The sequence below is a fragment of the Bos javanicus genome, chromosome X (assembly GCF_032452875.1).
Source record: "Bos javanicus breed banteng chromosome X, ARS-OSU_banteng_1.0, whole genome shotgun sequence".
NCBI lineage: Eukaryota > Metazoa > Chordata > Mammalia > Artiodactyla > Bovidae > Bos > Bos javanicus.
Genome location: NC_083897.1, coordinates 136,813,731 through 136,825,226, shown reverse-complemented (window position 1 = coordinate 136,825,226; position 11,496 = coordinate 136,813,731). Strand labels below are relative to the sequence as shown.

Here is an 11,496-nt window from a genome sequence, read left to right as displayed (position 1 = left end):
AGTTCATTTGCTGTGTCTTATCCAATCGGCCTTCCTATCTGTCACCAACACCCGTGCTTGCTCAAACTCATGTCCATTCAGTTGGTGATGCCATCTAATTGCTTTTTGCAATGTGGTTGCTTTCCCCACCTACTTTCAATCTTTCCTGGCACCAAAATATCTCTTGGAAAACTCCATTCAGTGTTATGGGAATCTGGCCGAAGATTTCCTGGGAGAAGTCCAAAATTACAACTCGGTGCTGAACAACCATCAACAGGAGAATGTTGGATCCCACCAAAAAAAGATATCCCACGTCCAAAGGCAAAGGAAAAGACCAAACAAAATAGTAGGAGGGGTGAAATTTTGTTTAGAATCAAATCCCATACCCGCCAGTGACACTTGGAGGGCTCAAAGAAAACCTTGCACACAGCAGAGCTCAGAAACCCCACAGAGACTGAGCCAGAACTGTGTTTGAGTGTCTCCTGTGGAGGGACGGTGGGTCAGCAGTGGTTGCCTCAGGGGCAGGGGCTCTGGGTTCAGGAGCCCTGGTCACCCAGCCTGTGGCATAAGCCCTCTTGAAGGAGGTCACCATTAACCCCAACCATAGAGCCACCGAACAGATGACCCACAAACTGCAGAACAATCATACCAAAGAAATTCTCACACTGTTAAGAAGGTTCTAGGACCCACAACAGATTTACCAACCTGGGGATCTGGCAAGGGAACTGAGAACCCCCAAGGAATTTGACTGTGGAGGCCAGTGGGATTTGATTACAGAACTTACACAGGACTGGGGAAACAGACTCTTGGAGGGCACAAACAAAACCTTGTGCGCACCAGGACCCGGGAGAAAGGAGCAAGGACCCCACAAGGGACTGACCCAGACTTGCCCATGGGTGTCCAGGAGTCCCTGGCAAAGGAATGGGTCGGCAGTGAACTGCTGCAGGGTTGGGGGCACTGAGTGCAGCAGTGCCTGCCTGGAACCTTTGGAAGGAGGTGGCCATTATCTTCATTACCTCCATCTTAGTTTGGGCTCAGGTCAAACAACAGGGAGGGAAGACAGCCCCACCTATCAACAGAAAATTGGATTAAGCATTTACTGAGCATGGTCCCGCCCATCAGAAATGGGCAGATGTGACCCCACAGTCAGTCTCTCCCAGCAGGAAGCTTCCATAAGCCTCTTATCCTTATCTGTCAGAGGGCAGACAGAATGAAAATCAGTGTCAAAGAAAACTTCTCAAACCGATCACATGGACTACAGCCTTGTCTAACTCAATGAAACTATGAGCCATGCCCTGTTCAGTTCAGTTCAGTCCCTGAGTTGTGTCCGACTCTTTGCGACCCCATGGACTGGAGCACGCCAGGGTCCCTGTTCATCACCAACTCCTGGAACTTGCTCAAACTCATGTACATCAAGGTGGTGATGCCATCCAACCATCTCATTCTCTGTTGTCCCCTTCTGCTCAAGCCTTCCATTTTTCCCAGCATCAGGGTCTTTTCTGATGATTCAGTTCTCCTATTTTGGCAGTCACTTTTTTTTTTAAAATAATGATTAGAGTCATCCTGATGGCTTATACAGTAAAGAGTCTGCTTACAAAGTGGGAAACCCAGATTCGATCCTGGGGAAGCTTCTCCCGGAAAAGGGAATGGCTACCCCCTGCAGTATTCTTGCGTGGAGATTTCTATGGACAGAGGAGCCTGGAGGACTGTAGTCCATGGGGTCACAAATAGTCTGGGCATGACTGAGGAGGTTCAGCATTCTATTTAATTCGACATTATAGTGAATCTTTTCTGTGTCAAATCCAGCACCCATATATCATTATCTTAAGCTGTCAACAAAATCCTTATTGAGAAGAAATCAGACTCAGAGTGTCGAAGAGGAGAAAACATGGAGTCAGGGGCCTGGGAACAAGGGACTGGAAGCTGGCTTCCCGGGAGCTGGGGCGGAGAAAGGCGTGAATCTCGGGAGTGGAGACTCAGCATTCATTTGCATAACCAGCATGCCCTGTATGCAATATAGCTTGAATTTACTCTTTTAATTCATCATAGATTTCTTTTAAACGTAATATTTCGATGAATGCACCTTCATGCACTTAAGTAAAAAGATCTGCCGCAAACTCTTGACCCAGACTTACCCTTGACGCGCCTCACCCTAAGTGTGTTAGGAGTGCTCTTTCTCAAGGTGGGTCTTTTGTATACAGCTAGGCTTATAGAAAAGGATATGAACTGGGTCTTTCACAATTTTTCGAGGCTTTGTGAGCTACACAAAGCCAATTTGGTTGTATACAGAAACAGACCTTGTGAAATGAAACTTTTGGGACAGGTGTTTTTTTGTTTTTTTTTTTTTCCTGGGGTTGCTATACTTAAATAGGTTTTTGTGTGTTTGTTTACTCTGTTAGACTGCCATTTTTTCAGTTGACTTTCTGAGTCGTGTCCAATTACTTAGTAATTCTGCGAACTGCGGTCTTTAGGGTTTCTTATCACCCATTCTCAGAGCTTATTCATACTCATATGCCCTTCGAATCCATGGTGCTGTTTAACCATCTCATTATCTGTTATCTTCTTTCCTCCAACCTTTAGTCCTTCCTAGCATCAAGGTTCTTTCCATTAAGTCAGTTTTTTGCATCAGGTGGCCAAAGTATTGGAATTTCAGTGTCAGTATCAGTTCTTCCAATGACTATTCAGGACTGATTTCCTTTAGGATGGACTGGTTGGGTCTCCTTGCAGTCCAAGGGACTCTCAAGTGCCTTCTCCAAGACCACAGTCCAACAGCCTCAGTTCTTTGGCTTTCAGCTTTCTTCACAGTACAACTCTCACATCCATACATGAGTACTGGAAAAACCATAGCTTTGAGTGGACGGATCTTTTTCGGCCAAGTAATATCTCTGCCTTTTAATATGCTGTCTTGGTTGGTCATAGCTTTTCTTCCAAAGAGCAAGCGTCTTTTAATTTCATGGCTGCAGTCACCATCTGCAGTGATTTTGGAGCCCAAGAAAGTAAAGTCTGTCACTGTTTCTATTGTTTCCCTATCTATTTTCCATGACGTGATGGGATCAGATGGCATGATCTTAGTTTTTTGAATGTTGAGTTTTAAGCCAGCATTTTCACTCTCTTCTTTCACTTTCATTAAGAGACTCTTTAGTTCCTCTTTACTTTCTGTCATTAGAGTGGTGTCACCTGAATATCATATCTAAGGTGGTTGATATTTCTCCCAGCAATCTTGATTCAAGCTTGTGCTTTATCCAGCCTGGCATTTCGCACGGTGTATTCTGCATATAAGTACAATAAGCAGGGTGACAATATACAGCCTTGTCGTATTCCTTTCCCAATTTTGAACCCTTCCATGTCCAGTTATAACTGTTGCTTCTTGATCTGCATACAGGTTTCTCAGGGGGCAAGTCAGGTTGATTGGTCAGTAAAATTGCTTGGTCTTTGGCCAGTATGGTTCTCATAATCATGAATGCGCTTTCCAGGAGATTTTTCTGGTGCTGGGAAAGATTGAAGATGGGAAGAGAAAGGGACGACGTTGGGGAAAACCATTAGATAGCATCACCAATTTGGTGGACATTTGTTTGAGCATGCCCCAGGAGTTAGTGACGGATAGGAAAGCTGGTCGGACAGAACTGAGCAAATGAACTGGACAATTTTCTTGACCCAGGGATGGAACTGGGCCCTCCTATTTTGGCACTTTTTTTGGTTTTGTTTTTGTTTTTTGTTGGTTTGTTTGTTTTTTTGGTTAAATAGTGACTAGAGTCACTCTGATGGCTGAGACAGTAAAGAGTCTGCTTACAAAGCGGGAGACCCAGATTCGATCCTGGGGAAGCTTCTCCTGGAGAAGGGAATGGCTACACACTGCAGTATGCTTGCCTGGAGAATTCCATGGACAGAGGAGCCTAGAGGGCTACAGTCCATGGGATCGCAAATTGTCTGGGCAGGACTGAGCACACACGGTACTCTATTTCATTTGACATTATAGTGAACCTTCTGTGTGTCAAATGCAGCACTCCTACATCATTTTCTTAAGCTGTCAACAACATCCTTTATTTGACACAAATCAGACTCAGAACATCGAGGAGAAGACATGGAGTCAGGGGCCTGGGAACAAGGGGCTGGAAGCGGGCTTCACAGGAGCTGGGGCAGGGAAAGGTGCAAATCTCAGCGGCACGGATCAGCGTTCATTTGCATAACCAGAATGCAATGCACGCAATATAGTTTCTATTTATTATTTCAATTTATCATAATTTTTTAAATGTAGTATTTTGAAGAATGAGCCTTCATCCTCTTAGGCACAAAGATCTGCTGCAAACTCTTGACCTGGACTTACCCTTGATGCTCCTCAGCCTCACTGTGTTAGGAGTGAGCATCACCTCATCAGTATGTTCACAGGCTCTTTATGGTATGTTTACTCTTGTCCTTGCTTCTACTCTAACTGAGTCTTTTGTCTCACTGAGGATTCAGTGAGGTAGGCCCAAGTAGGGATAAGGCAAGCTTCCGATAATTTTTGGAGGCCTTGTGAGATAAACAAGGCCAATATTGTTGTGTGGAAGAATAGAATTTGAAACGTGGAGGGCTTTGGGCAGTTTTTCTACACCTGCAGCAGTTAAGAGTTTGATGTGTATTTATCACGTGAAATCATGTTCTTGATTTTTAGTAAGATTTTCATAATCCTAATTTTTATGACCCAGGGATGGAACTGGCTCCTCCTATATTGGTAGACAGTTGTTTGTTTGTTTTTTTTAATTAGTGATTAGAGTCACCGTGGTGGCTTAGAAAGTGAAGACTCTGCTTTCAATGTGGGAGATGGAGGTTTGCTCCTGGGGAAGAATCTCCTGGATAAGGGAATGGCTACCCACTACATTATTCTTGCCTGGAGAATTCCATGGACAGAGGAGCCTGGAGGGCGACAGTCCATGGGGTCGCAAATAGTTTGGCAGGCCTGTGCACTCAGGGCACTCTGTTTCATGTGACATTATAGTGAACCTTCTTCGTGTCAAATGCAGCGCTTCTATATCAGTTTCTTAAGCCGTCAACAAAAGCCTTTATTTGAAAGAAATCAGACGCAGAGCATTGAAGAGAAGACATGGAGTCAGGGGCCTGGGAACAACAGATTGGAAGCCAGCTTCGCGGGACCTGGGCCGGGAAAGGGGCGAATCTTGGGGGCGGGGACTCAGCATTTATTTGCATAACCAGAATGCACTGCGCACAATACGTCCAATTTATTATTTCAGTTTATCGTAGATTTCTTTTAAATGTAGTTCTCGAAGAATGAGCCTTTGTCCCTTTACGTTGAAAGATCTGCTACAACCTCTTCACAGAGGTTTACCCTTTTTTTTGCTTCTCATCCTCAGTGTATTAGGAGTAAGCTCCCTCTAATCCATATGGCCCAGGCACAGTGCAGTACCCATACTCCATTTCTTGCTCCTGCTTGAACATAGTCTCTTGTGTTGAGGTGGAGACTAGGTCAAGTAGGGCCAAGAAAGGAATAATACTTCCATTACCAGACAATTTTTGGAGGTCTTGTGAGACTAAACAAGACCAATATTCTTGTGTAGAAAAGAAGAGGTTGAAAAATAAACGATTTCGGGCAGTTTTTTTAGACCCTTGAAGCTTGCTTTGTGTATCATTTCAGTTTGCGGGTTTGATTTTCAGTGAGTTTAAGGTGAAAGACGCTTAGTCGTGTCTGACTTTTTGTGACCTCGTGCACTATGCAGTCCATGCAATGCTCCAGGCCATGATACTGGAGTGGGTTGCTGCTGCTGCTGCTAAGTCGCTTCAGTCGTGTCCAACTCTGTGCGACCCCATAGACGGCAGCCCACCAGGCCCCGCCATCCCTGGGATTCTCTAGGCAAGAACACTGGAGTGGGTTGCCATTTCCTCCTCCAATGCATGAAAGTGAAAAGTGAAAGTGACGTCGCTCAGTCGTGTCCGACTCTTAGCGACCCCATGGAGTGCAGCCTACCAGGCTCCTCCGTCCATGGGATTTTCCAGTAGTCTCCCCCTTTTGCAGGGATCTTCCTAACCCAGGGATGGAACGCAGGTCTCCCGCACTGTAGGCGAATTCTTTTCCAGCTGAGATACAAGGGAAACCCAATATCCATAAAGCCACAATGGGCTTTTCCAAGTGAAGACAGGATGGCCGATCAGACACAACTGAGCAAAGAAACCAGACAGATTTTTCACTACCCACGACCGGAACCCAGGCCTTGTAATACTGGCAATGGCTTTTTTTCTTTTTTCCTTCTGCTGATTAGAGTTTCCCTGGTGGCTTAGAGAGCCTGCTTTCAATGTGGTAGACCCAGGCTCAGTTCCTGGGGAAGGTTCTCCTGAGAAGAGAATGGCTACCCACTGCAGTAGTCTTGCCTGGTGAATCCCATGGACAGAGGAGCCGGACAGTTTCTGGTCGGACACAACTGAGCAACCTTCAGAGAGAGAGCCACCTGGGAAAAGGAGAACTCTTTTTGGGTGATCCCACGTTTCTGCCACAGGTGGAATTGTCTTTGGGCTGTGCTTTGTTTTCTGTAGTGTCAGTCACTCAGTCCTGTGGGACTGTTAGCCACCCTATGGACTGTAACCTGCCAGACTCCTCTGTCCATGGAATTCTCCAGGTCAGAATACTGGAGTGAGTTTCCATTCCCTTCTCCAGGGACTCTTCCTGACCCAGAGATGGAACCCAGGTCTCCTGCATTGCAGGTGAATTGTTTACCATGTGAGTCACCATTTTCTTTTCTAATCCACAGTTATTACTACTGGATTTAGTGGTAGTCAACTTTCATAGCTGCATTATTCGTATAGGTTCGTTTTCTTTGTTCATAAACTTATGTAGGTAGGTGTAAACTTATGTGGTAGGTGTGTTCGTTCTCTTCTCCCCCATCCCACTCCAGGATGTAATATTCGTAAAAATCCATAGAAGGTCTTAGGCTTCCCTGGTAGCTCAGCTGGTAAAGAATCCCTCTTCCATGCAGGAGACCTAGGTTCGATTCCTGGGTTGGGAAGATCCCCTGGAGAATAGAACAGCTACCCACTCCAATATTCTGGACTGGAGAATTCCATGCACCGTACAGTTCATGGGAGTCAGTTTAGACTCCCTATGAGGATTGCTGATCAAAGTGTATATCTAACTTTTCATTTATGTAATGCCAATTTTTGCTTGTCCTCCAAAGACAGTGTACCAGTGCACACTCAACAGCATTATATTAACATTTCGAGGTTTCACATGCCCAGAAAATTTTGTTTTCAGGCTTTTAGAATTTTTGACTGTCTGGGAGGTATGCAACCCATCATTTAAAGTATTTACATATAATTTCACTGTATGGAGGAGCCATCACTTGTTCAAATAAAAATTCTGGTGTAGGGCATGTAAGAGAGTTTCCAATTGTTTATTTTATACTCAAAGTAGTGGTTGTCCAATTACTTCCTTGGACAAAATTCAAGAGTGAAAATTCTGGACTAAATGTTCCACACATTGAAAGTTTTGATCCATATTACCCACCTGTCACCTGGAAAGATTTTACAATTTTACATTCATATCTACAGTATTTGCATACCTTTACTCCCAAACGCATTTCAAAAGCAGCTTTTAAAAAAAAATCTAAGTTTTGTGTATGCTTAATATTTTCTTTTTTTGTTTTTGTTTTTACATTTTTTAATTGAAGGATAATTGCTTTCAGGATTTAATTTTAAAGGCCAAATGACACAGGGCTCTCAGAAGAGCAAAACCAAGAATTGCTTTTTCCCAACCCAGTTCCCACTTCCCAGAAACAACCATTTTCAATCCTTAGCAGTTTAATCTGTTTGCTTCTATAACTCATAGTATGCTTATACAGCTCTTTCTTCATTTTGTTTTAAACTGTAGCAGACAGGGTAGATGCCCACTCTGATATCAATTTTTCCTCAACCTTCAGAGATAGCTTACAATTCCTGAGCTTTCCAGGGTTCTGAAGCATTAAAAGTCCTTGTCCACACTTGGATGCTGTTACCTGCTCTCCTGTTTTGTCAACAAGAACATATCTTTTCTTTTTATTCCTTTACTGTCGTTTAGTGGGGTTTTGTGGACAGAGTAGAGATAAATGGATATATTTAATCTGCCATATTCAATCTGAAAGCTAAAGATACTGTAGATTTTATTATCATTGTAGTTATTATTATTTGGCTGCGCTAGAATCCCAGGGATGGGGAAGCCTGGTGGGCTGCCGTCTATGGGGTCCCACAGAGTCGGACACGACTGAAGCGACTTAGCAGCAGCAGCATAGGGTTTGGGAGACCTTAGTTCCCCAATCAGGGGTTGAGCCTCTGCCCCTGCAGTGGAGTCACAACCACTGGACCATCAGGGAATTCCCGTTACTTTTTGAAAACTTTGAAAATAATTAGAGTAGCATCTATGTTGGAAAGGCCTCTCCGAAAATAGGTTAACATTTGGGACACGGATGGTTGTTAAGAAACATGGAATCAGCTGAGCGCCCCCTACTGGAATATCTTGCCCAAAGCAGTCTGAGGCCTCTCATTTCCCCCGGGGCCTCTTTGTTCAGGGCCCAGCGCTTCACAATCCTGGCAGTCCACCAAAGGCGTCAGGGAGTTTCTAAAAATCCTATGCCCAGGACTCCACCCTGGGCCAATTAAATTTTTCTCTCTGTGTGTGGGGATTGGGCATCAGCATTTTTAAAGCTCTTAAGTGGTTCTGGAGTGCAGAGTCACTGTTTTCTGCTAAGCAGCTCACTGGTTTAGCTCGTTTGTAACAGCATGGCAATATTTGGACCGTAATCCATCCCGTGTTCTTGTTATGCAGTTACTTTTGTGTGTTGTCTAGATTCTGAATAGTGTCTATTTTCATGCTTTAATTTCACAAGTATGTCTTCTGTTAATCTGAGTAATGAAGCACACAGCAGCATTAACATAGTATTTTCGTGCCACACTCATTTGGCAGAGGCATAGGATTTAGCCCAGTCCACATCACATTTACACTCTGCAGTAAGTCGCCATGACAGAGTGAAAACTGTCCAGTGATGTGGCCATTTTGCTGTATCTGGATTTTTGTATTGCTGGAGTACAGTAATAGTGGAGAATATTATGGTCTGAATGATTATTATCGTGATTATAACTTGGATACTTGAGTCGTAGTCACGAAAATCCTCCATTATTGTGAATTGAATCAATGTCTATATGGGGTTGCAAAGAGTGGACACGGCTGAGCACATCCGGACACACTATATCAGCTACCCACCCCACCCCGCCCCGCCCTGCCCTGAAAAGCGTTATTGAGAACAGGCTTAATTCTTAGAGGGGCTGGTTAGTCTTGCTTTAGCCTGCAAAAATATAGTCATTGCTCATCATGGTTATCAGAAAAGAACAAGATGGATCAATATTTATCATCACGACTGGAGGAGGTGAAAACCCTACAACACATTTAAAGTAAAGGACTGTATGGAGCGAATTCTCTGGTGGTTAGGATTCCGTGCTTTCAGTGTTGAGAGAGCGGGTTCAATCCCTTCTGGGGGAATTAAGATCCTACAAGCTGAGTGAAGCCAACCCAACCAAAAAAATGATGGTGACTTGGTTATGGTGATCTTTTATAATGAAGGACAGGTTACTAAATTTGAGAAGTCTACAGTGGTCTGTCTAGTCAAGGCTGTGGTTTTTCCTGTGGTCATGTATGGATGTGAGAGTTGGACTATAAAGAAAGCTGAGCGCTGAAGAATGGATGCTTTTGAACTGTGATGTTGGAGAAGACTCTTGAGAGTCCCTTGGACTGCAAGGAGATCCAACCAGTCCATCCTAAAGGAGATAAGTCCTGGGTGTTCATTGAAAGGACTGATGCTGAAGGTGAAACTCCAGTACTTTGGCCACCTCATGCGAAGTGTTGACTCACTGGAAAAGACCCTGATGCTGGGAGGGATTGGGGGCAGGAGGAGAAGGGGACAACAGAGGATGAGATGGCTGGATGGCATCACTGACTCGCTGGACATGAGTCTGAGTGAACTCTGGGAGTTGGTGATGGACAGGGAGGCCTGGCATGCTGTGATTCATGAGGTTGCAAAGAGTAGGACACGACTGAGTGACTGAACTGAACTAAACTGAACTGACAGTGAAAGTAAAATGTGTTCTTAAAACTCAAGACTATCTCAGGGCAGTTTCAGTTCTAACAATAGGAGCTGACAGGTCCTTTATACCAGGAGAGACATTTTAGTTTTCAGGAAAAACGGTAACATTTAAACCTTAAAGAAATCAGGATGCACTGAGTAAATGCTATAAAATATTGTAGTTTAACAACTGAAATCATCAGTGGGTTTATCTAAACACATCCCTCAGTGTGAAGATCACATAACCAAAGTGATTTGTGAGAAATGCATAACTGCATGAAATTAAAGCTTCATGAATATATACATCATCTGCTATAACTTACTAGTTTTCCAAGCATCTTTGGGGGCACTGTAACATGCATTTTGTCATTTTATTTTCTTCTTATCAACATAGATGGATACTTTCATGAACTAATCATTCATGAAAATAGTCTGTCTTCTCCTAATGAAACTAATTGATTGCATTAACTATATCAAAATTTCTACCACATATTTTTTAAAACTCAAAAATAATTTGTTAAAATTGAATGCACCTAATTTCAGGGTTGAAATATGTGTACCTTTACTTTAAAATGGTGGGAAATTCTACCAGAAAGAGCAACATACCAAATAACTCACACTATACAAGCACATGCAGAGTCCTGTTTTTAATACCTAAAGCAGTCAAGAATGCAAATAAAAAATTGCAAGTTGAAGGTAATCTTAAGGTTTTTTTTTTTTGGTAAACTTTAAAAATATTCTGTGAATCCTATTCATAATATTATTTTTTGATGCTCAAAACTATAAGAAATATGGAACACTTCTCCGAATTTGTGTGTCATCCTTGTGCAGGGGCCATGCTAATCTCTGTATTATTCGAGTATTAGTATATGTGCTATTGAAGCTTCTAGCACTGTAACATTATTTTGATTGTGCAAAACCATCTTGGTTATAATGGGGCATCTGAAAGCACAATGAGTACAAATACCTACTTTATGTCCTAAAAGATAAGCTTTTTTAATTTTCAGATATGACACATCGAGACTTGTCACTTTGTGTAAGTTAGCACTTTTGCGTATAGGAGATTCTGCCACTGTGATGAGGGCATGGTAGCAGCACACAACCTCCTGAGATTGGCAAGGTCAGCTGAGGATTTGACTTACTTGCCATCAACTGCTGTAATCACAAAATAGATGGATATTGTTCATTCTTGTGTGATATTGACTCCATGCATGTAAAATAGGCTTTAAAGACTTAGTATGGTTCGATGCTCTATTTACCTTTTAAATGAGTTTTGTTATTTAGGTTTATGTGCATAAACACATCATCATCCATCCAGCCTTCACAGCTTTCAGGGTGGGCACATCAGCCCTTAGATGCTGGCTGAGAGCCTCAGAGAAAGCTCGTGAACATGTAACGTGGTTCTCACAAAGCCTCGCCTCTGTGCTTGGAAGAGCACACACTC

The 11,496-nt window shown here is 43.2% G+C and overlaps 1 non-coding gene across 1 annotated transcript; it reads right to left on the bottom strand.

Moving 5' to 3' along the window:
* Nucleotides 1-10,837: 10,837 nt before the first annotated feature.
* On the bottom strand, nucleotides 10,838-10,945 carry LOC133243563 (U6 spliceosomal RNA). The gene has a single exon (XR_009735119.1). It is a non-coding gene; the product is annotated as a U6 spliceosomal RNA (small nuclear RNA).
* Between the last annotated feature and the right edge of the window lie 551 nt (nucleotides 10,946-11,496).